The sequence below is a fragment of the Protopterus annectens genome, chromosome 2.part0, assembly GCF_019279795.1.
Source record: "Protopterus annectens isolate FY-2018-M chromosome 2.part0, PAN1.0, whole genome shotgun sequence".
NCBI lineage: Eukaryota > Metazoa > Chordata > Ceratodontiformes > Protopteridae > Protopterus > Protopterus annectens.
The window spans coordinates 133,335,770-133,359,224 of NC_056728.1; the positions used below are offsets into that span (position 1 = coordinate 133,335,770).

A 23,455-nucleotide genomic window follows, 5' to 3' on the forward strand; every position below is an offset into this window, starting at 1 on the left:
ACTCAAAGGAAATTGTAAAGAAAATGTCACACGTATGTAGATCTGTGCAAATTTAGCAGTAGAATCCATATGGAATACTGACAAAAATTGTACCTTATTGCTTTTGCCAGTGATTTTTCCTGAGACGTCATTATTTTTTTAATGTTCATTTGGAAGTCCATTAAAGTAGAATATCTGAAAGCCTCGACCTGGTGTACTTACATGAGTTGGTGGGTTAAAAAGTATGAATGTTGAATGTGATGTTAAAAATAAAAAGGAGCAGCTCCCCTTAACAGACAAACCTGTACTGTCTTCTCTTTTTTGCAATGCCAAGAGATGGAGTTCCAGAGCTTTTCCTGGTTAGCATTAAGTTGGCTTGGCTGCATAAGATTTCATAGTTTCTTGTAACCTACTTCAGACCATCATATTATAGGCTCCCATGCTCATAGAATAGACATTCAAAGCAAACCAAGCAACTAAGAACTTCTTGAATGATAGTTTAAGGATTTAGTTTTATCCTAGATGAGCACCACTGCCCCAACCATGGGAGAAATGCTGACTCGTTAGGGATGGAGGCTTGTGGTAATAACCTAACATTAAGCATACTGCTTTGGTGGCTGTGGCAAACACTGCTTGAGGAGGAAATGGGGGCTGATGTGCTAGAAACTGGACATCTAGGCAATGCTACCTTTTGCCGTGTACATAACCTAACTGTGCTTACCAGAAGTAATACAAAGATTGTGTTCTCAGAAGTGCATGAGTGAGACTGACCAGATCTAACATCAAGAAACTTCCTTTGTGGGTTCTGAAGTTAAGTTTATCTTGTCCACTCACAATCCAGGATTTTTTATGGAATATTAGTAACTTGAGGGCATATGTAGTTAATTCTGGCACAGGCACTGACATCATTGACCAAACTATAAAAGTAGCACCCTATCCCTAAACTTACATTTGTCACTCCCTCTTGGAGCAAAGTTCATTCCTGAGATTGCCTCACTGTGTTTGTATATTGAATCCCTAACATTCAACTAGTGAGAGCTTGAGTTTATGCTCATTTTCCGGCTCAGTGAATGGGGAGTTGTTTGCGAGAGGCGCTCCCCCAGCAACCATTTCTGGGTTTCATCCTGAGGTGTAATCATTATTCATCCTACTGAATAGCCCACGTAAGCTTCCCAGAAAGCTTGCTTCCATAGAGAGGTTTCAGGCGTAGTGCAGCATGGTGCTTGGTTATAGCACTTTGTAATGAGGCCTTAGGCCTGCTAGGGTCACAGTGGAATTTTGGAAACCCTATCTCTCACGTTTGGATTGTAACAGGTGAGGATCTCTCCTACTCTGTGATCATCGTAGTATTCCCAGAGCCAGAGTTTTTAGCTTTCACAGTGCATGGCCTTGCTTCTTGGGCTAAAAAGCTGTAATGTGAAGTGGGCAGGTGTCCATCTTGTAGTGGTGTCATGTTCTGACTAAAATCACTGTTGGGAGTATTCGTGACATGTCATCGCTGACGTTTGGCTGGAGTACAAAAACTTTTTCTTCCTGAGGTCATACATCCAACGGACAACCTTGTCTCGTATACCTTGGGGCAGTAGTCTCCAAACTTTATTTGCACCACGGATAGGTTTCATGTAAGACAGTTTTCCAGGGACTGGCCATCACACGTGCATAATCAGTAAGCAATAATGCCTGACAGTGTGTGTTAATGTCTAATTAACGCCTGCCCAGAGGTGGGCCTCTACACCCCCTGGAGGGGCGTTAACTACACATTAACACACACCCTGTAAGGCATTAATGAGCTTAGAGAATTGGCTCTCTATAAAATTGTTGTGTTGTACTTTTTTTGGTCGTTTGTCACCCATTATTTGTGGCTCTGTCCAGATTTTTTGTGTGGAGAGGTTGAGAGGTATAGCCGAGAGGTACACAAACTTCTTAACTGATGCTGCTACTGCCAGGGATTTTTTTCAGTTTCATTTATTTTTATTTTACACCCACTAAACAGCAGAAGCTCTACTTAACAAGAGTAAAATAATTGCTTGATCAGTCTCACTGTTCACTCTCTCTCATATACACATACACAGTCTCTTCTGCTTTCACACACACATACTTTCTGCTTTCATGTATGCAGTCCACTCACACATGCAGACAGAAACAGACACACCCATACACATAAGTACACTTTTTCTGAACAGTCAAGTGCCCAACATAAATTTTTTTTTATTCTTTCTGTGCTGCTCAGTGATTGGAGACCGCTGCCTTGGAGTATATAGACAGACATACAAGTGTGGATCCTCAGACTTTCTTGCCAACAGCTCGAATGCAGGTCAGACTGATGTCCGTTTAGTCATTGGTACCTTTGCTTCGATCATTTATCCAGATATGTGTCCCATTAGGGAACCTTCCTTTTTACTTACGCTGTTTTGTTGAAACTTGTTAGATGTCAACTAGGAAGGGTAGGTGCGAGTGCATTAGCCAGATTCCATGCAAACACTTGGCTTACCCAGTGCCTCTTTTGGCCAAGCCCATAACATGATCGCATATCTTGCTGAATCTGTCAGTCATTTATTTCCAAAACCCCTAAATTGAGACTTTCCTGTCTCAACACCTTTCTAGACTCAGTGTCTTAAATGCTTGGCGTAATCCAATGAAGAAAAGGCCAAAGAGGCCTAGAATGGATCTGCAGTCTAACGTTTCAGACTCCAATGTACCCACTGAGGTTTCAGAACCTGTGGTACACCAGCTTACCTGTCACTTGCCAGCTACTAAGACTCTGTTGGAGGATGGTACGGCTCCTGAGACCTTGCAGACTACTGATACGCCTGATGAACTGTGACTCATCATTTTCAAGGACCCCTGTGGCATCCCTCAAATTTTAGTTAGGGAAGCTATTCCAGGCTATCTAAGAAGTTATAAGGAATCCGAACCTCCATGTCACATCCAGGTGGAAGTTGCACCTAAAAAGAAAAAAACAAAAAACAAAAGACTAGGCATGTGCCCTCTCCCTCAGCAGCTAGGGAAAAGGACTGGATAGATTTCTCTTAGAGTTATTCAAAGCTATTATGTCTTTGAAACATCCCTCCTTTGGGTCTCCACAACCACAGGCTACTCAAAAGCCTGCCTTGGTTTCCTTTTCTTTTGAAAAAAAAGCCAGAACTTGGGTTCTGACCATTATTTAGACTATTCCTCTTAGCTGCATTCTCCAGGACAGATTTCTTCCAATGAAGAGAACTCCCTGTCACCAGATTCCCCTTTTGAGGAAGCTTCCGTTGAGGAGGCTATCTGGAACATGATGAAACATTATGAATGACAATTCACTCGGATCTCTGATCAGAACAGGTACTACAGCCTGTTGGAAATGGGTAGCCCTCTCTCTTCTTCAGTCGCTCCTGTCCTAGAGGCTTTCCAGGATACCTTTTTCACTCCACCTCTTCTGTACCCAATTCTCAACCACCAACTCCATAAAGATCAGGCAGGTTTTACAAAGTGCCTGATGCTCTAAAATGTCTATAAAATAATCCAGTGACGGACCCCTTTACAATATCTCTCTCTTCAGATATGCCCTTTAAGTTTCTCAGTGCTAATGGCCTAACATACAGAAAAAGTAGGGATAGATGTGGAAAGAAGGTTTACACCTCTACTACCTTTGCTTTTAGGGTAATTAACTTTCAGACCCAAATGGCAAAGTGATCTCAGTCCTGCATTCCTTAAATAAAGTTGTACTGAACTCTCCTACAGCAGAGTCAAAACAACAAATGCATGGTCTACCATCCCAGGGCTCTTTGATAGCCAGACACAGCAGTAAGTGCAGTTACAGTGCTGTAGATGCTTCTAGGGCAACTACCACTGGATATGTTTGCAGATATGCATGACTTTGCAATTATTCTATCCCTTAGGATTTTAAATCAATACGTTTAGACTCTACCTTGGACAAAGACTTACTGTTTGGTCATCAGGCTGCCAGTCTGTTCAGAACTCCCCAAGACCAAGGTAAAACCATGAAAGACTGCAGATGATTCTACTGTCCTCAGTTCCTAGATACCGTAGGAACTACCCACCTAAATCTACGTCCTTCATTAGAAAGGATCCTATGTGATCTCAGAAACTAAGAAAAAAAACTCTAGGAAAAGATACTCTGATAAACCCCATATGAGGCCTCCCTTTGGAAGCAAAAATTTGTGACAGCCTCTGCAGTACACCACCCCCAGCCGTCAGCCCCATTACTTCTCTTTCCCAAAGACTGTCGCTTTCCCTGAGCAGATGGGAAACTGTTATCCATCATTAATTATTAGTATCCATCAATCTTGTCCAACCTACTCTCAGTCCCAGTACCCTCAGATCCTCCAATATACTAATGCTAAAGGTCACCCAATCCCTCAACTATCACGGGGACTGTCATTATTCCAATAAAATTACCAAACTTTGGAATACCCTACCTCATACCATTACTAAAAATCCTCACCATCAGGAATTCAAACAACTATTATGTAACCACCTAGCTAATCATTGGCTCTGCTCCTGTCATACTCCAGGCTAAATTCACTATACTTATCCCACCCTCTTTCCACCCTATAAAGGTTTTCAACCCTTGTTACAACTTCTCTCTGATCTTACTATCTATGCTTCGTTCTTATTAACCCTTTCTTGTCGAGCATTACTATTTTGGAAAACATGCCAATTGTTTGATAGCATGTTACCTAGCAGAACTTAAGTTTGTAACTAAATCTGTGCTTTTTAAATTCAGATAACTTTGTAATCTGAATCCTGTTTTTAATCTTTCATATGTAAATACTGTACTGTTTTCTGGAGCTTTTCTCCCTGGGCCTCCGCTGAAAATGGGCTCCTAGCCCATTCGGACCTTTCCCGGTTAACAAGTGTAATAAATAAGTAAAAATAAAATAAATTAAGGACAGTTATGCCATGTCCTAGGAAAATATTTCCCACTCTGTAAGTCATGTCACAACTTCCTCATAACCTACTATCCCTTTTTGCCCCATTATTCAAGACCTCTTGAATCAGGGCACTATTGAACAAGTCCCAAAGGACTTCATGGGGAAATAATTTTTCTCCAGAATTTTTCAAGTACTAAGGAAAAAAGGGCTGTGGAGACGCATCCTAGACGGTTTCTCATAAACACTTATTTGAAGGCACATCTTTCAAAATGCTCTCCCTTCATATTCTTCTGCCTTTCATCCTCTCACAAGCTTTCTTAGTGTCACTGGTTTTGAAGGACACCTATTTACACATACCCATTTGTCCTTCTTGCAGGAGATTCCTCAGGTTTTCTTCTGACTCCTCAAATTTTCGATTTTCTGCTCTACCTTTTGGTCTTCCCACAGCTCCAACAGTGTAAAAAAGTGTTTTAACTCCAGTAGTAGCTCCCTGTAGCATTCAGTGAATCTAGATTTCCCCTACCTGGATGACCTTTTGATCCAGGGTCTCTCTCCAGAAATTCTTCTTCACCATCTACACTTTCTCCTCCAACTCCTGACACGTCTGGGTTTTGCTATAAACTACAAAAAAATCCCACATGGCCCCTCCCGAGGACCTGGTTTTCCTAGGCTGCAGATGGGGCACAAAGAAAATGCTTGCCTGCCTATGCCAGGAGAAAGTTCACAGTCTGTCCATTTTTTTCCTGATTCTTTCCTCTGCAACCCATTGCTCAGCAAGGGAGATGCTAAGAATGTTGGGGTTCATAGCAGCCACTATCCCTGTGCTCCCCGTGGCTAGACTTAACATGAGGAAAATCCAGTGATACCTGTATCTGTGTGGTCCCAGCACTATCGCCCCTTGAACACTCTGATTCCCCTCCTCCCTTGTCTCAAAATAGAGCTGCTTCGGTGGAAGGGACAGGTCGTCCTCAATCCAGGACTGCCATTCACACCACTTCCTCCTCTTCAACAGGATAACTTTGTATGAGATGTGGGGGGCACAGACAGGATCACACTGGGTACAGGGCAAATGGAAACTGCAGTTCTTGAAGGAACATATCTATCTGAAGGAAATGAGGGCTCTTCTACAAGCTCTTCAGACCTGCCACCTTTGCAAACCCAGACCAGTCCTAGTGTGCACAGTCATGTGGTACATAAACAGGGGAGGCACCAGGTCTTACCAGTTGTGCAGGTTAACACAGATGAGTTGAAACTTTGTCACCAAGGTGGACATCATGATTACACCCACATACACCCCTTCTCAGGATAGTGTGCTAGCAGACTCCGTAAGCTACTCTCTGGAGGGCCTGCATGAGTGGATACTGGACAGAGAGGTTTTCAAGATGATTATCCCTCAATGCAGCGAGGTTTTCAAGATGATTATCCCTCAATGCAGCACTCCGCAAATATACCTCATTGCATCACCAACCAACCATCAGATGCTTTTTCTTTCCAGTGGACAGGGAAGTTCCTCTATGCTTTTCCTCCTCTGCCTGTCTTCCAAAATTTCTTCTCAAGGCACAACAGAAAGAACCCAAACTCCTTTTACTTGGCACAATTTTGGCTGTTGAAGCATTGGGTTCCCATGCTATTTCACCTGACTAGGGGAAATTACAGGAAAATACCTCTTAAACCGGACCTGATAGCTCAGCAAAAAGGATTGCTGGTCCATCCAAATCTTCCATTTCTGCGTTTGACTCTATGGATAATAGGATTCTAATTCTTCAAAGATACTTCTTCTCTGAAGAGGTTGTTCAAGTCTTACAAGAAGACAACAGACCCACTTCTAGAAAATCTTACACAGCAAAACGGAAAAGGTTTTCCTGTTGGTGTCAGAAACATAGTCAGGACCCATTCGTATCACAAATTCCTGATGTACTATAATATCTCTGCAAACTACTTTGATCAAGTTTGGCCTATTCTGTTATAAAAGCTCACCTGTCGGCTATCGGTACCTGCCTCCGTTTTAGTCCAACACTTGTGGCAAGGGCAGAGGTCAAGCTTTTTGTCAGGGGAGTATTGCATCTTAACCCCCCATGGAAACCCATCTGTCCCCCCTTGGGATCTTAATTAATTTATGCTAGAAAAGCTTACACTGCCTTCTTTTGAACCAGCAGCATCTTCTGCTTCTCTAAAATTCTGTACCATGAAAACTATCCTCCTTTTGGCTCTCAACTCTGCTAAGACAGTTTGAGTTACAAGCTCTCATGGCCATTCCCCGTTTTATTTTTCACAAGGACAGGGTGACTGTCAGGGCTAATCCATCCTTCATGCACAAGGAAGTGAATGAGCTGTCCGTCAAGCAGGCTATTCACCTACTCACTTCCTTTCCCAATCCACAATACTGGGGGAAAAGGATCTTACATTCATTAGCTATTCACAGGCAACTCAGTTTTATACGGACAAAACCAAACCCTTCAGAAAGACTGATGAGCTATTTGTATCTTTTATGAGCCCTAAGCTGGACCAGTCTTTCTGCAAACAAACCATTGCAATTTGGCTCTCATCTTTTTCTGCTACTCACACTATGGTAAGCCCTTGCCTTCCTACCCAAAACTTTATTCCCCTATGCAGTGGCTTCCTTTGGGGTTTTCACAAGGTAGTAGATGCCAGGTCTGTATTCGAAGCTGCCATCTGGTTCTCTGTACACAGCTTTACCAAACACTTCAAAATGTGATGCTTTCTCCAAGTCTAGGACAACCTTTTCTAGGCCAGTCCTGTCTGGACTGCTGGACAACTATTCTACACAGTAGTCAGCCACCCTTCCTTCCTCCTTTAGCTCTGTGAATCCCCCTGTATGTCAGGAATACTGCAACATAATACAGTTGTGTAAGAACTTACTATAACAGTAAATGTCCTACTGATCACTGTTGCAGTATTCCATCGCACCCTCCATCCCCTCTTTTCTGCCTTACTTCAGCTTTCCTATTCTTCTCTCCCTTTGCTTTAACCTTTACTGTCTTACATAGGAGCTGACGAGTTTTCTTACCTGTTCATGCTATGCCCCCTCCTAGCTGACCAGTCTTTCTCCCTCAGTAGTCTTCAAGCCACTGGCTTGGAAATGGTCTGATGATCTACGCTCGTACTTCCATCTAAATACCTCAGTGCTGAAGTCATGTATTGGATGAACGATGTCTGGAAGGTAAAGCTTTGCTACCCGGTTGGACATCAGTGGTGACAACTCCTACTGCAACAGTAATCAGTAGGGCATATTCTGTTATGGTAAGATGTTCATCGTGTTTCACTGTTGCAGTCATTACTCTTGGGTTATCCTGCTAGCAGGCTACTCTCAGTTGGCCAGAATTCCAAAGTCTAGGTCCGGTGTTGGTTGCTGTCGCCTCTTCCCTGATGTCAGTGCGCCAGGGGTATAAAAGATGCAGCCCACGCCATTTTCTTCAGTCTTTCTTGCCGCGCAGTGCCTGAAGCAAAAGCAGTTCGCAAGTGCCGGTCGGCCGACTCCTGAGATTTTCAAATCCAAATTTCAGAACCAAAATCTTCAGTAAAGCTAAGTACCCCGTTGGGGAAACTTTTTTCTTGCTCCAGACCAATGTTAGAAAAAGTTAACAATTGTATTTCTTGTGGGAAGCAAATACCTCATAAGGATTTTCACTCTTACTGTATTCCTTGCCTAGGCCCTGATCACAACGTTGCTAGCTGTCGGTTTTGTGCTAGATTTAACCAACGCACTATTAAGCATCGGTTCGATTTTGCATTTCATTACTTTGGCCGAAGATTTAATTATATAATGCCGTCGGATCAGCCGACAACCGGAGTTTACAAAAAAACGCAAGGACAAGGAAAAGGATAGGCATTCGAGGTCCAAAACCGACGAAGAGGCCTCTGATAGGCCAGTCGCCGGTTCACCGGTTCTCAATGAGGTGCTTTCGCAGCCCCTGGTGCCTGCTACCTCAGAGCCACAGGCCACTTCTGACTCCCACGTGGAGCCGACTGGACCTTTGGATACTCAAGGTATTGGACACTCGGAAATCATTCCCTCAGATGGGTCCAGAGCCGCTGGGCAGGCATCTGCTTCTGAGGGTGTCTTCAGACCTACACAACTGTATATTAAGCCATCTTCAGCTTCAAAGACAAAGACTAAAGCAGCTCTAAAGACAAAGAAACAAGTACAGCATTCTCCTACTCAGACTACCATGCCTAAAAAACAGATGCTCAAAATGGCCGAAGATCTAATTACTTTGATCAGGGGCTCCCGTCCCCCTCCTGATAAGAGGCCTAGGCAAGAGACAGAGTATGATTCTTCTGATCAGGTTTCTATTTCCTCTGATTCCTCTTCTGAACAGGATTATTCCATGCTTCCCTATGAGGATTCTGATGCTGAAGAATCCATCCCTTCAGCCTCTCCTCCTGAAGATTATTCTTTTGGGGAAACCCTGCATACCATGAGGGAGCATTTCCACTGGGAGAGCCAAGATTATTCTGAATCTAAGAAAAGGCTCAGAGACTTTCTGCTACTTCCTCAGCACAGACCCCTTGCTATTCCACCTGTTCTAGACATTGTAGATGTATTTTCAGAGTCTGGCCTGTCCCCTGACTCTTTACCCCCTGCAACTCCTAAGCCAGACAGATACTACAGGGTCCTGGATTCTCATAAATTCCTATATAAAAATCCCACTGCTGACCCAGAAACTATATCTCAGGGTCCCAAAGGGGTTAAAGCTTCCACTGCAAAAAAACCCTGTCCCCTCTGATAGGGATTCTAGGGCTCTAGACAGATGGGGGAAAAAAGTTTACACTTCTGCTACCTTGGCTATAAGGGTTTTAAATTGTCAGTTTCATATGCTTAAATATCAGCAATATTTAATGTTATTGCTTAAACAGAAATTGTTGACAAATACTGAATGTTCAGAGAACAAGGAATTGCAGGATTTATTGCATGCAGCTGAACAAGTGGGAAAGCATACTTTACAATGTGGTTATGATTCACTGGAGGCCTCTTGCAGGGCCGCTGTTACAGGTTCTGTTATTAGAAGGCATGTTTGGTTAAAGGAACAGAATCTGCCTGATCATGTTAAAGCAAAATTATTAGATGCACCATTACAGCATGATACTTTGTTTGGTACTAAAGCAGAAGAGGTGTTGAAAAAATGGAGGATAAAGCAAAATCCATGCAGACAGTCAAGGATTTCTTACAGGTACAGCCACCCAGGTTTAGCAGGAACTGGCCTTCTAAAAATTGGTCCTTTCCAGTGTCAGACAGACCACAAAGAGGCAGATACAGGTGTCCCAGAGGCAGATTTCAGCCCCAAGGCTCATACAGGCCTAAACAATGGGGTGCTCCTACCTCCAAAAGCGGAGAAGACAAATCACAACCTTATAGGAAACAGTCCCAATGACTTTCCTCTGCCAGATCCAAGCACTTCTCTTTTGGCAGCCCCCTTAGGGGGAAAACTAGCACTTTTTTCATCAAATTGGCAAATGGTTACCCAAGACAAATGAGTCCTGAACATAGTGTCCCAAAGCTACAGGTTCCATTTTCACACTCTGCCAAGGTCAAAAGGTATGCCAACCAGACCTGCCACACAATCAATGGGCAGAGGCACAAAAACAAATTACAGCCCTCGTGGACATGAGGGCCATTCAGCAAGTACCACTACAAGAGCAGGGGCAAGGATTTTACAACAAACTTTTCCTAGTACCCAGAAAGGACAAAACCTGGAGACCAATGCTGGACCTGTCTATACTAAATACGTTTCTGGAAGTTCCAAAATTCAAGATGTTGACTCTACAGCAGCTACTGCCCATGCTGGGCAAGAAGGCTTGGCTTGTAACTTTGGTCCTAAAAGAGGCATACCTGCATTTCCCAATCAGACAATCTTGTAGAAGATACCTCAGATTCATAGCTGGCTCAATGCATTACCAATTCTCTGCACTGCCCTTTGGCTTATCTACTGCTCCCAGGGTCTTCACAAAATGGCACCAGTAATTGCGTTTTGCAGACAAAGAGGAATTCAAATATATCCCTACTTGGATGACTGCCTAATACAATCAGAGAACAAAGACATTCTTCTAAAGCATCTGGCGTTTGTAAAAAGATTACTACTTGGCCTAGGGTACACAGTAAACGAAAAGAAATCAAAACTAGTGCCCTCTCAAGAGATAATATTCCTGGGTGCAAGCTTAAATACAACTGCCCAGATGGGTTATCTCACGCCAGACAACCAAAAGCAACTGATTACTTACTTCAAGAAATTGGCAACAAAAACCCACTTATCTGCAAGGAAAATCCTGCAGGCCTTGGGTTTCATGGCATCCTGCATTCTACTAATTCCATATGCCAGACTGCATATGAGGAAACTACAGTGGTATCTAAAAAGTGTTTGGACTCAGCATTATCACAGCCTGGAGACAGTGATTGCGCTCATTCCCTGCCTGCAACAGGAGTTTCGATGGTGGGCAGAAGCCCGTCACCACAACAAGGGTCTGCCATTCAGCTTACCCACAGCCAGACAGACACTGACAACGGATGCATCAGATTATGCCTCGGGGGGGCCCATATGGCAGGTAAATGTATTCAGGGCACATGGCCTGCAAACCAGATGCATCTTCACATCAATCAAAAAGAGATGCTAGCTGTTCAAAATGCCCTGACAACTTTCAAGGACCTGCTTCATCCAGGAAAGCTACTGATAAAGACAGACAATACTACGGACATGTGGTACATAAACAAGCAGTGAGGTACACATTCCTACCCTCTCTGCAGATAAGCAATGGCCTTATGGGACACAGCATTGGCTTTTCAAGTTCACCTGCAAGCACAATTCCTGCCAGGAAAAACAAACACTCTGGCAGACGAACTAAGAAGAAACCTCATGGATCCCCACGAATGGAAACTGGATCCACAAGTCTTCAGCATGATAATAAGGAAATGGGGATGCCCAGACATAGACCTATTTGCCTCCCCTCACAACTGCCAATTGCAGGGATTCTGCACAAGGATTTATCACAAGCAAGCATGGAAAGTGGACGCCCTATCCTTCAGCTGGAAAAATCTAACAGTATATGCCTTTCCACCACTGCCTCTCCTCCCCAAGGTACTTCTAAAAGTCAGACAAGATAAGCCAAAAATGATACTGATTGCATCAGACTTCTCACCTGCTGACCCAACAACACAATCAGATCCTGCACAGCCATCTCAGGACCTTAAATCTGGCAGCATGGCGGATATTGTAGCCATTCCGAACACTCCTCTCACAAAAGCTGTTATGGATGTTATCTTGGAGGCCAGGAGGGCCCAGTACCAGAAAATCTTATGCAGAAAAATGGAAGAGATTCTGTGCTTGGAACCATGAACAAGGCATTGACACGCGTGTACCAAATATCCCTCAGATTTTACAATACCTAACTGAGATGCTGAACAAAGGCCTTTCTTTCTCATAAATTAAGATTCATGCCTCTGCCATTTCAGCCCATTACAATACGGAACCACCTATCTTTTCTCATCCTTTAATAAGGCAGTACCTCAGAGGGGCCCAAAACATTAGGCCTCCAAGAAGAGCACCAGTTCCGGCCTGGGACCTCAATTATGTTTTGAAAAAACGTACACTGCCTCCTTTCGAGCCAGCATCAACAGCAGATATAAAATTCTTATCCTGGAAAACAGCTCTGCTCCTAGCAATAACCTCTGCAAGGTGAGTGTCAGAGTTACAAGCACTCATGGCTGTGGAACCTTTTATCATTTTTCATCCAGACAGGGTTTCTCTGAGGACAAACCCTACATTTATGCCTAAGGTGGTGTCCAGTGTGGCCCTCAACCAAACCATTCACTTGCCTACCTTTTATCCAAATCCACAGAACAAGGGTGAGAAAATTCTGCATTCTTTGGACATACACAGGCAGTTACGCTTCTACTTGGACAGAACTAAAGCTTTCAGAAAAACTGAGCAACTTTTAGTGTCATATGCTGCAGGATCACAGGGAAAGGCCATGTCAAAACAGACTATTTCTAAATGGATAGGCCATTGCATCCGTTTCTGCTATTTTCAACATAGCAAATCAGTGCCTAAGGGCATTAGGCCTCATTCCACCAGAGCAGCAGCCACTTCAGCAGCCTTCCTCAGAGGAGTACCAACCAAAGATATCTTAGAGGCTGCAACTTGGAGTTCAGTGCACACTTTCACAAAGCACTACCACTTACCTCTTTACTCTAAGTCCAGAGCAGGCTTTGCCACTGCAGTTCTGCAGGGCCTCATAGCCTCTCCTAATCCTACTTAGCCCAGCCACCCATCCTCAGCTTTGGGATTCAACCCAAGAGTAATGACTGCAACAGTGAAACACGATGAACATAGCACAGTTGTGTACCTACCGTAAATGTAGATGTTCGAGTGTATTCACTGTTGCAGTCCAGGTTACCCTCCCACCACCCCCCTTTTCTTTGCTGGGACTTATCTGCACTTCTCTATCCTATGCAACCTATTTGGTGTATTTGCTTGTAGATAAAGGAAATGTTATTTTTGTGCATGCATTTTTATTGACATATTTTTTCACCCTACCAGTTTGGGGGCACCTGACATCTGGGGCAAGAAAAACTGAAGAAAATGGCGTTGGCTGCATCTTTTATACCCCTGGCGCACTGACATCAGGGAAGAGGCAACAGCAACCGACGCCGGACCTAGACTTTGGAATTCTGGCCGACTGAGGGTAGCCTGCCAGCAGGATAACCCAAGAGTAATGACTGCAACAGTGAATACACTCGAACATCTACATTTATGGTAGGTACACAACTGTACTTTCTTACACAATTATACTGTCTTGGTGCCCCATAAAGGAGTGCATCTCCTAAGGCCAGAGAGAGAGGGATGCAGAGCTTTCAAAGTCAGACTGGGCATCCAGGCCATGGCCGAAGTCCTAATAGTCAGGACTGCTGCCATGGTGACCTACTCAAACATATTATGGTAAGTTCTTACAAAGTTGTGCTTTCTTCTCTTCCTATGAGTTATTGTGATGGGTGACTGAGGTGACATTTTGTTTCAGTCAGGGGCATGATGATGGCTGGTAGGAATTTATTGCAGAATAAATATTAATGTACATGATGTTATGGTATATATGATGATGTAGAATATTAAATGGTATTACCATTTGAGGAAAGGTTTAAACTTATGATAAAGAAATAAAATGGATTAGACAACAGTGTGCAGTACAGTATTGCAAAAGGTACATAGGCAGGAAGAAATTAAATTAAATTTAAATGGGAGGAGTGAGTGGAGGAGGTATTGGCTGAATTTCAGCTCAGTGTGTTGCCATACGACAGTGAGACTTGAACTGTTGTCTGTTTGCCAGCAGTCTTTTTGGGAGAGTGGTTAGAAGCATCATGTTATAAAAAGGGATAAAGTGTAATAGTAAAGGAAAATAAGGCTTTATAAAAACTGATAATGAGTAATGATATAAATTAGTCTGGAATGAATGGGACATAAAAGTAAGAGTAAATAATATTAATTATGTTATGTTGATAAAGCTGGATTGGGTTTAAAAGACTGATCCAGCTTTCATCCTAAATAAGAAAGGAATCAAAATAAGAAATTATGTATAATTGATTTAAAATTTCTGTGTATAATAAATTGTTGACATATATACCCTGAAAAGATAGATGGATGAATGTTTGTGGAGTAGAGCACCATAGACGCATGAAGAATGCTGTTTTAACGAAGACTATGAAATGAGTTGATTCATATTGAAATCTTTTCATAAATATTGTGTATATGTATATGCATATTTCATTTTATATATATATATATATATATATATATATATATATATGCGTGTGTGTGTGTGTGTGTGTGTGTGTGTGTGTGTGTGTGTGTGTGTGTGTGTGTATATATATATATATATATATATATATATATATATATGGTTCTACCTGAGTACGTCGACAACTGAGAAGATCGACAAGTGAATGGCGAGCGCCAGAAGATCGACAATACAGAAGACCGACGCGACGGATGAAAACACCGACGCCGAGGATGCCGACATGGGAAAAGGCTGTGTAAGTATGCGGTAGTGACGGACGTTAGGGTGCGAGTAAGGTAAGTGTGGATATTGACGGTCTGTGGGGATAGGGGTGAGTTAAGTGAGTTAGGGTCAGTCTTGGGTTAGGTAAGTGTCGGTAGTGAAAGTCTTTGGGTTAGGGGCGGTTAAGTGAGTTAGGGTTAGAGCGGGTTAGGTAAGTGTCGGTAGTGAAAGTCCTTGGGTTAGCGGGTTAAGTGAGTTAGGGTTAGGATGCGGGTTAGCTGAGTGTGCGATAGTGACGGACCTTAGGGTTAGGGTTTGGGTTAGGGTTGTAGATAGTTGTGTATGTGAGGTTTAGTGTGGGTTTGTAAGGATTTTGGTGTGCTTGTGTTGTGTGTGTGGTTTTTGGACAGGGGATGTGTTTTGTTTGTTGATTGTTGTTATTGTGGTGTGTGCAGTGTATGAGGTTTCGTGTTTGTGTACCGTCGGTTATTTCGTTGTCGGGCATGTGAGGTTTCGTGTTTATGCACTGTCGATTATGTGGTGTCGGTGATTACGTTGTCGGTGTTCTGCAGTTTCGATTATGTCAGGTAGAACCATATATATATATATATTTTTTTTGGTTGACTAAACAGATAAGTTGACAGATGAATGAGATCGCACAATTCTCAGGGGTTGGGAATATACCCTTTCACTAGTTTTATGCAGTGTCAGAGTTATAATAATTAGCAAGGGGGGTTTGTAGGGTGCAGGGGGGATTTTTATATTTGTTTTAAGTTATGTATGCACGGAGATTGTTTCTTATTATGTGTACTATTGTGTCAACATTTGCTTTTTGACATATTATGGATTCCTTTTTAAACGTCATTAAATGTTAATGTAAGCTTAGATAATTTTATATATATATATATATATATATATATATATATATATAAATTTACTTCAGCGAACCACATATGGCCAGGACCATATGTTCAAACTCGTAAAAGTTTGAACACTGACGTAAAACTACATAAAACCAAAAAACACAAAACTAAATGTCTATACCCCCCACACCCCCTTACTTAACTAAACCAAATCCGAGATCGCACTACATTGCAGAAATGGGAAATCTTCCCTTTCCACAATGTACGGAGATCTCCATTCAGTCTGATCGGACTTTTACAAGTTCGAACATATGGTCTCAGCCATATGTGGTTCGAACTTATAAACGTTCGATCTACTGAAGGGGACCCATACATATATATATATATATATATATATATATGTGTGTGTGTGTGTGTGTGTGTGTATATATATATATATATATATATATATATATATATATATATATAGCTTGTCGTGAAACATTTGACATTTTTATGCAAAAAAGTAAGCCCCCCTGCACCCCCAACCCCCCGCTAATTAAAAATATACTAACTCTGAGATCACAAACCAGTGACTAATAATGAAAAACTCCTCACCGCTTTTTTCAACATCTGTGTAGTTCACTGGTCCCCAACGACTGGGCTGTGCATTATTTGGTTCCGGGCTGCACAGAAAGAATAAAAAACTTTTTATGTTGGGCACCTGACTGTTCATAAAAAAGTGTGTGTTTGTGTATGTATGTGTAAGAATGTGTTTGTTTCTGTCTGCGTGTGTGAGTGAATGTGTGCATGAAAATATTGGAATGTGTGTGTGAAAGCAGAAGACTGTGTGCATGTGCGTATGAAAGAGAGAGTGAAGAGTGAGATCGATCGAGACATTATTTTACACTTACTAAGCATCGCTTTTACTGTTTATCAGGTGTAAAATAAAAATAAATGAAACTGAAAAAAGTTTGTGTGTGCGTATATGTTTCTGTTTGCATGTGTGAGTGAATGCATGCACAGAAGCAGAAGAGACTATGTGTGTGTGTTGTGTGAGAGAGAGAGAAAAAGACAGAGTGTGAAGAGTGAGAGTGATCCCTGGCAGTAGCAGCATCAGTTAAGAGGCTTGCGTATCTCTTGACTAAACCTCTCCCCACAAGAAATCTGGACAGAGGCACAAATAATGGAGGACAAATGACCAAAATAAGGACAGATTTTAAATATTGTTCTTATCAACTTACAATGTTGCTAGAACAACAGGGCTTCAATTAGCATGTATTATCTGAACAATACAAAGTCTGAAATTCAGATTCCTTTAATTATTTAATGACTTCAATCCCCAGTCATTTGCCAGAAAACTACACATTTTATGAGGATGGGACCAAACATATTAGCCAAAAATTTGGACATTTGAAAGGTATGCTGTGTTGAATTTTATCTCAAGATATCTGGATAAACTTAAAATAAACTGGGAACAAAAGCTCAAAATAGGAGCATATTTTACTTGATTGTTAGGATGTGTTGGCATACATTTTCTGAAACAGAGGTGTGCCTGAGTGAGTGAGTGAGAGTGACATTAAAGAGGTTTGCATACCTCTGGACCTTTCAGCTGAAGAAATCTGAATAAACGCTAAAATAAAGAGGGAACAAAGGCTCAAAAATAGGAACAGAATTGAATTACTGCTCTTATAAAAATTACAGACTATCTTAAATAAAATGATTTGTGTTAGCATGAATTTTCTGAAGAAAATAATAGTCTGAAACTCAAATGTATGTTTGCCATTATTTAGTAACTTCAGTTTCCAATGACTGGCAACAAACCAAATGTTTTAGGAGTAAAGAACCAACAAATGAAATAAATGCCTGGATATTTTAAGTGTTATTTTGGATGTTAAATGCTTCCTCCAGCACCATAAATATATACTACAGCAAGTCTGAAACATTAGGAGGAGGAACTGTTTTATATCAAAAATATGTATATAAAAATAATATAGTACTTAAAATAAATAAGTACAAAACAATTTTACAGAGAGCCCATTCTCTAAGCATAATAATGCCTGCCAGGGTGTGTGTTAATGTGTAATTAATGCATTGGGCCTCATAACACCCCTGGGCAGGCATTAATTACACATTAACACACACCCTATTGGGCATTATTGCTTGCTTATTATGTGCGTGTGATGGCCAGTCCCTGGAAAATTAAAACATGAAACTGGTTTGTGGTGCAAAAAAAGTTGGAGACCACTGGCTTTGTTGACACAATTTGGTCAACTAAACAGATGGTCAGAGTCGATACCTGTTGACAAAAGTAGCAGTTTAGAAGATTCTCAGGTTTGAGGAATTTGCCCTTTCCTGAGAATTGTGCGATCTCTGAGTAAGAATGTATAATTTGCAGGGGATGTGTGTGTGTGTGGGGGGGGGGGGTAAAAATAATGTTTTCTTTTTCATTTTAAGGTTTTTGCATACAGAAAGATTGATGCTCGGCGCATGCTGAGTAGTGTGTTGATGTGCATAATGTCGATTATTTGGTGCCACATTATTCATATATATAGACACACACACAAAGTACCACTTAACAGTCTGTTCAAGAAGCAGGACAAGAATACAAATAAAAGGCTGGCAGCAGTGTTATAGTGCACACCGTCACTGCAACACAATCACTCATTATCCCTCACACTCACTGATAACAGCATGCCCCTGCAGTGTCTGACTTTATAGCAGTGGGTCCATCCCAAGTAACAAAATTCTGATCAACTTAGTTCTGTATGCACATGCAATGTGGCAGTGATGTTTCGGAATTGCTCTTGCCCGTGCCTTTGGAACATTGGTGCTTATGATTATGGGCTTTGCATTACTCTTCCAAATGCTTTACAGGTATGTAGTATACCTGACATAACACTATCAATATATGTAGTGATGTGTGTGCTGTACAGTATATTACAGTTGACAAAGTACTGTGTCTGCTCAGATGTTCTTCGTGTTTCACTGTTGCAGTCATTACATTTGGGTAATCTGCTGGCAGGTTGCCCTCAGTTGGCCTGATTAACAAAGTCTTGGGTCCTGCATTGGTTGCTGTCCCTTCCATGATGTCAGGTCATCAGGGGTATAAAACATGCAGCCGACGCCATTACATCAATCTTTCTTGCCAGAAATCCAGAAATAACAGTTAGCAATCCGACTACTGGAATACCTAAAAAACGCAAAGAAAAAGACAGACTGTGTAGGTCCAAAACAGATGATGACGCTTCTCCTAAGCCAGTCGCCAATTCGCCAGTACTCAGTGAGGTGCTTTCGCAGCCCCTGATACCCGCTACTTTTGATTCGCAGGCTTCTACTGAGACCCATTTGGAGTCCGGTATGCCGCAAGATGCTTTAAGTACTGAACCCGTGGATGTCTCTACATTAGATGGGTCCGGAGCCGCTGTGCAGGCACCAGCTTCTGAGGGTATTTTCAGGCCTAAAGATTTGTATATTAAACTGACGCCATCTTCAAAACTAAGGCCAAAATCTACTTCTGTGTCTAAAAAACTGACGCTTGGGCCACATATACTGGCCCCAATGCCTAAAAAACAAATGATCAAAATGGCTGAAGATTTAATTACCTTGATCAGGGGTAGCCATCCCCCTCCTGCTAAGAGGCCTAGGCAAGGCACTGACTATGAATCTTCAGATTAGGTTTCTATTTCTTCGGATTCTTCTTCTGAACAGGATTTATCTATACCTACTTATGAGGACTCTGATGCCGAAGATTCCATCCCTTCTGCTTCTCCCGGAGGATTTCTCTTTTGGAGAAACATTACATACCTTAAGGGGAACACTTCCACTGGGAAAGTCAAGATTTCTCTGAATCTAAAAAGAGACTAAGGGATTTTCTTCTTCTTCCTCAGCATAGGTCTTTGGCTATACCTCCTGTTCTAGACTTTGTTGATGATGTTTTTTCAGAATCCAGTATGACTCCTGATTGTCTGCCTCCGGCTGCTAGTAAGCCAGACAGATACTACAGGGTTCCTGACTCTCACAAATTCCTTTTCAAAAACCCTACTGCTGATCCTGATACCATTTCTCAGGGTCCCAAGGGCATTAAGGCCTCTACTGCTAAAATTCCTACCCCTTCTGACACAGATTCCAGGGCGCTGAATAGATGGGGTAAGAAGGTTTACACGTCTGCAACCATGGCAATCAGGGCTTTAAACTGTCAATTTCATATGCTTAAATATCAACAGCTTGTCATGGGTCTACTCAAACAGGATGTTGATCTCTGTGTGAAAAATAAAGAGTTGCAGGATTTATTACATTCAGCTGAACAAGTTGGAAAACATACTTTGCAATATGGTTTTGATTCTTTGGAGGCCTCTTGCAGGGCTGCTGTAACTGGATCTGTGATAAGAAGGCATGCTTGGCTCAAAGAGCAAAATCTGCCTGACCATGTTAGAGCAAAACTGTTGGATGCTCCTTTACAACAGGACAGTCTCTTTGGTAATAAGGCTGAAGAAGTTTTAAAAAAGATGGAAGATAAAGCTAAATCTATGCAAACTGTGAAAGATTTCTTACAAGTGCAGCCACCCAGATTTAGTAGGCATTGGCCTACTAAGAACTGGTCCTTTCCAGTTCCTTCGAGAGCTGCTCAAGTCAAATCCAGACATTCCAAAGGCTCCAGGTTTCAGTCACAAGGAACTTTTAGAACAAAACAATGGGGTGCCTCCACCACCAAACCTGGAAGCAACAAGGCACCTCCCTATGGTAAACTGTCTCAATGAATTTCCTCTACAATCACCAAGCACTTACCTTTTGGTTTCCCCTTTGGGGAGGAAACTGGCACTTCATGCACGAAACTGGCAACTGATTACCCAGGACAAATGGGTTTTAAGTATAGTGTCCCAGGGATACAGATTTCATTTCCAAACATTGCCAATCCCAAACGGATGGCCAGATCTGCCTCCAAATCAGTGGGTAGAGGCCCAGAAACAAGTTCTGTCCCTCATGAATATGGGGGCTATTCAACCAGTACCAGAAGAGGAAAAGGGACAAGGTTTCTATTCAAGACTTTTCCTGGTACCCATAAAAGACAAATCATGGCGTCCAATTCTGGACTTACCCATTCTAAATACATTTCTGGACATTCCAAAATTCAAGATGCTGACTCTTCAACAGTTACTACCTATGCCAGACAAAGATGCCTGGTTGGTAACTCTAGACTTAAAAGAGGCTTACCTGCATATCCCAATCAGGGAATCTTGCAGAAGATACCTCCCCGTCAAAGCAAGCTACTTGCATTACCAGTTCTCTGCACTGCCCTTTGGCTTATCTACTGCACCCAGGGTCTTCACAAAGTGCCTGGCTCCAGTAATTGCATTTTGCAGGCAAAGAAATATTCAGATTTATCCATACCTGGATGATTGTCTAATTCGGGCAGAAAATAAGGACACTCTTCTAAAGCATCTGGCGTTTGTAAAAAGGGGTCTAACTTGTCTATGGTACACCATAAATGAAAAGAAATCACAACTGGTACCTTCTCAAAAAATTACATTCCTGGGTGTAAGCTTGAATACAACTGCCCAGATGACTTACCTTATGCCAGAAAACAAATTCAATTGATGACTTACTTCAAACAGGTGGCCACAAAAACCCAGCTATCTACAAGACAAATTCTGCAGGCCTTGGGGTTCATGGCCTCCTGCATTCTTCTAGTTCCGTATGCAAGACTGCATATGAGGAAACTTCAGTGGTACCTAAAAAGTTTATGGAGTCAACATTGTCACAGCCTGGAAACAATGATTCCTATTGTACCTTGACTGCAACTAGAGTGCCTATGGTAGGCAGAGGCCTGCCACCAAAACAAGGGACTGCCATTCATTCCACCCCCTGCCACGCAAACCCTAACTACAGACACATCAGACTATGCTTGGGGGGCGCATCTGGCAGGGAAATGCATTCAGGGCAAATGGAGCCCAAATCAAATGCACCTACATATCAGTCAGAAACAGATGCTAGCTGTGCAGAATGCTCTGACAGCCTTCAAGGACTATCTTCATCCAGGACAACTACTGATAAAGACAGACAACACCACAGTCATGTGGTACATAAACAAGCAGGGGGGTACACATTCCTATCCCCTTTGCAGACTAGCCATGGCATTGTGGAACATGGCCTTGACTTATCAAATACATCTACAAGCTCAATTCCTGCCAGGAAAGCTAAATACTCTGGCAGACTAACTAAGAAGAAATCTTCTGGACCCACACAATTGGAAACTGGAATGACAAGATTTCAACATGTTGACACGCAAATGGGGGAGCCCAGATATAGATCTTTTTGCCTCACCCCAGAACTATCAGTTGGACGAATTCTGCACAAGAATTCATCACAAAAAAGCTAGGAAAGTGGATGCTCCATCATTCAGCTGGAAAAACCTATCACTCTATGCTTTTCCCCCTCTGCCTCTGCTCTCCAAGGTCCTACTAAAAGTCAGACAGGGCAAACCAAAAATGATTCTCATTGCTCCAGACTAGCCTCGCCAACACTGGTACCCACTCCTGCGCAATGTGTCACACCTTCCTCCGTGGCACCTGCCTCATACACCTTACCTACTGTTTCAGCAGAACTACCAAATTCTGCACACTCAGCTCCAAACTTTCAATCTTGCAGCGTGGCTAATCAACTAATTTGTACCAACTTTGCACCCTCTTATAGACACCTTTGTTAGATTGGTGGAGAATGATGTTTACAACATGAAGAAACCTAAGCACGGTAGAAGGCACAATCTATCTTATCATCAAAGGCAAGCACTTAATAATTTGAGTAGGGACCCCTCCGTAATTGTCAGACCAGCTGACAAGTGTGGGCCTATAGTCTTGATGAATCGTATGGACTATGTAGAAAGTATGAAAACACTTTTACAAGAGGAAGATTTTTATACTAAAATTGAGATGAATGAGGTTATTAATAAGGTGTACAGAATTTATGATATGCTGGATGATTTACTAAAATGTTTTGACATCAATATAGATCTGTTTAAATTTCTTAGGGTTAATAAACCTCTAATACCAGTGATTCAAGGTCTACCCAAAGTTCATAAATGCCTATCTCCTCCCCCCCATGCGACCAATAGTAGCAGGACGAGGTTGGGTCACTGAACCCTTCTCGATTTACCTAGAACGTTTTTTAAGGCCTGTTATTGAAACCAACTCAGCCATTTTAAGGGATAGTAAACAATTCCTTTTGGACCTATATGCATACGTTAAGACCTTGAATGATGATGAACCATATATTTTGGTTACACTTGATGTTAGAAGTCTGTTTACTGTAATCCCCAATGAAGTTGGTGTTGAAATGACTCAAAACTACCTGATAAGACATTCAGGATTAGACTGTAAAACCATTGATTTGTTGACTCTGTTTCTTGAAACAGTTTTACAGAACAATATATTTTTGTTCGATGATTGCACATATGTACAGAACGATGGCGTGGCTATGGGCACGTCATGTGCCAATAGCTACGCCAACATTGTTATAGCCCACTGGGAGGATGAGTCATTGTTCCCCTTAGAAAGTTTTAAGATGAATGTTGGATTTTATAAATGCTTTGTGGATGATTTGTTTTTGGTTTGGAAGGGCAATGAAAGGGAACTCAGATTTTCTCACCATTGTTAATGGTTTGACAGATTTTCTTGAATTTACTATGTCCTCCTCCCAACAGAACATTTCATTTTTGGATGTTAACATTGAGAGATTAGAAGGTGGCCTCTT

At 42.0% G+C, this 23,455-nt stretch overlaps 1 protein-coding gene across 1 annotated transcript in view; it reads left to right on the plus strand.

The window, feature by feature from the left end:
- The window catches only part of GTF3C3 (general transcription factor IIIC subunit 3), a 701,049-nt gene that overhangs the window by 483,380 nt on the left and 194,214 nt on the right, over positions 1–23,455 (plus strand). The window lies entirely within an intron of this gene.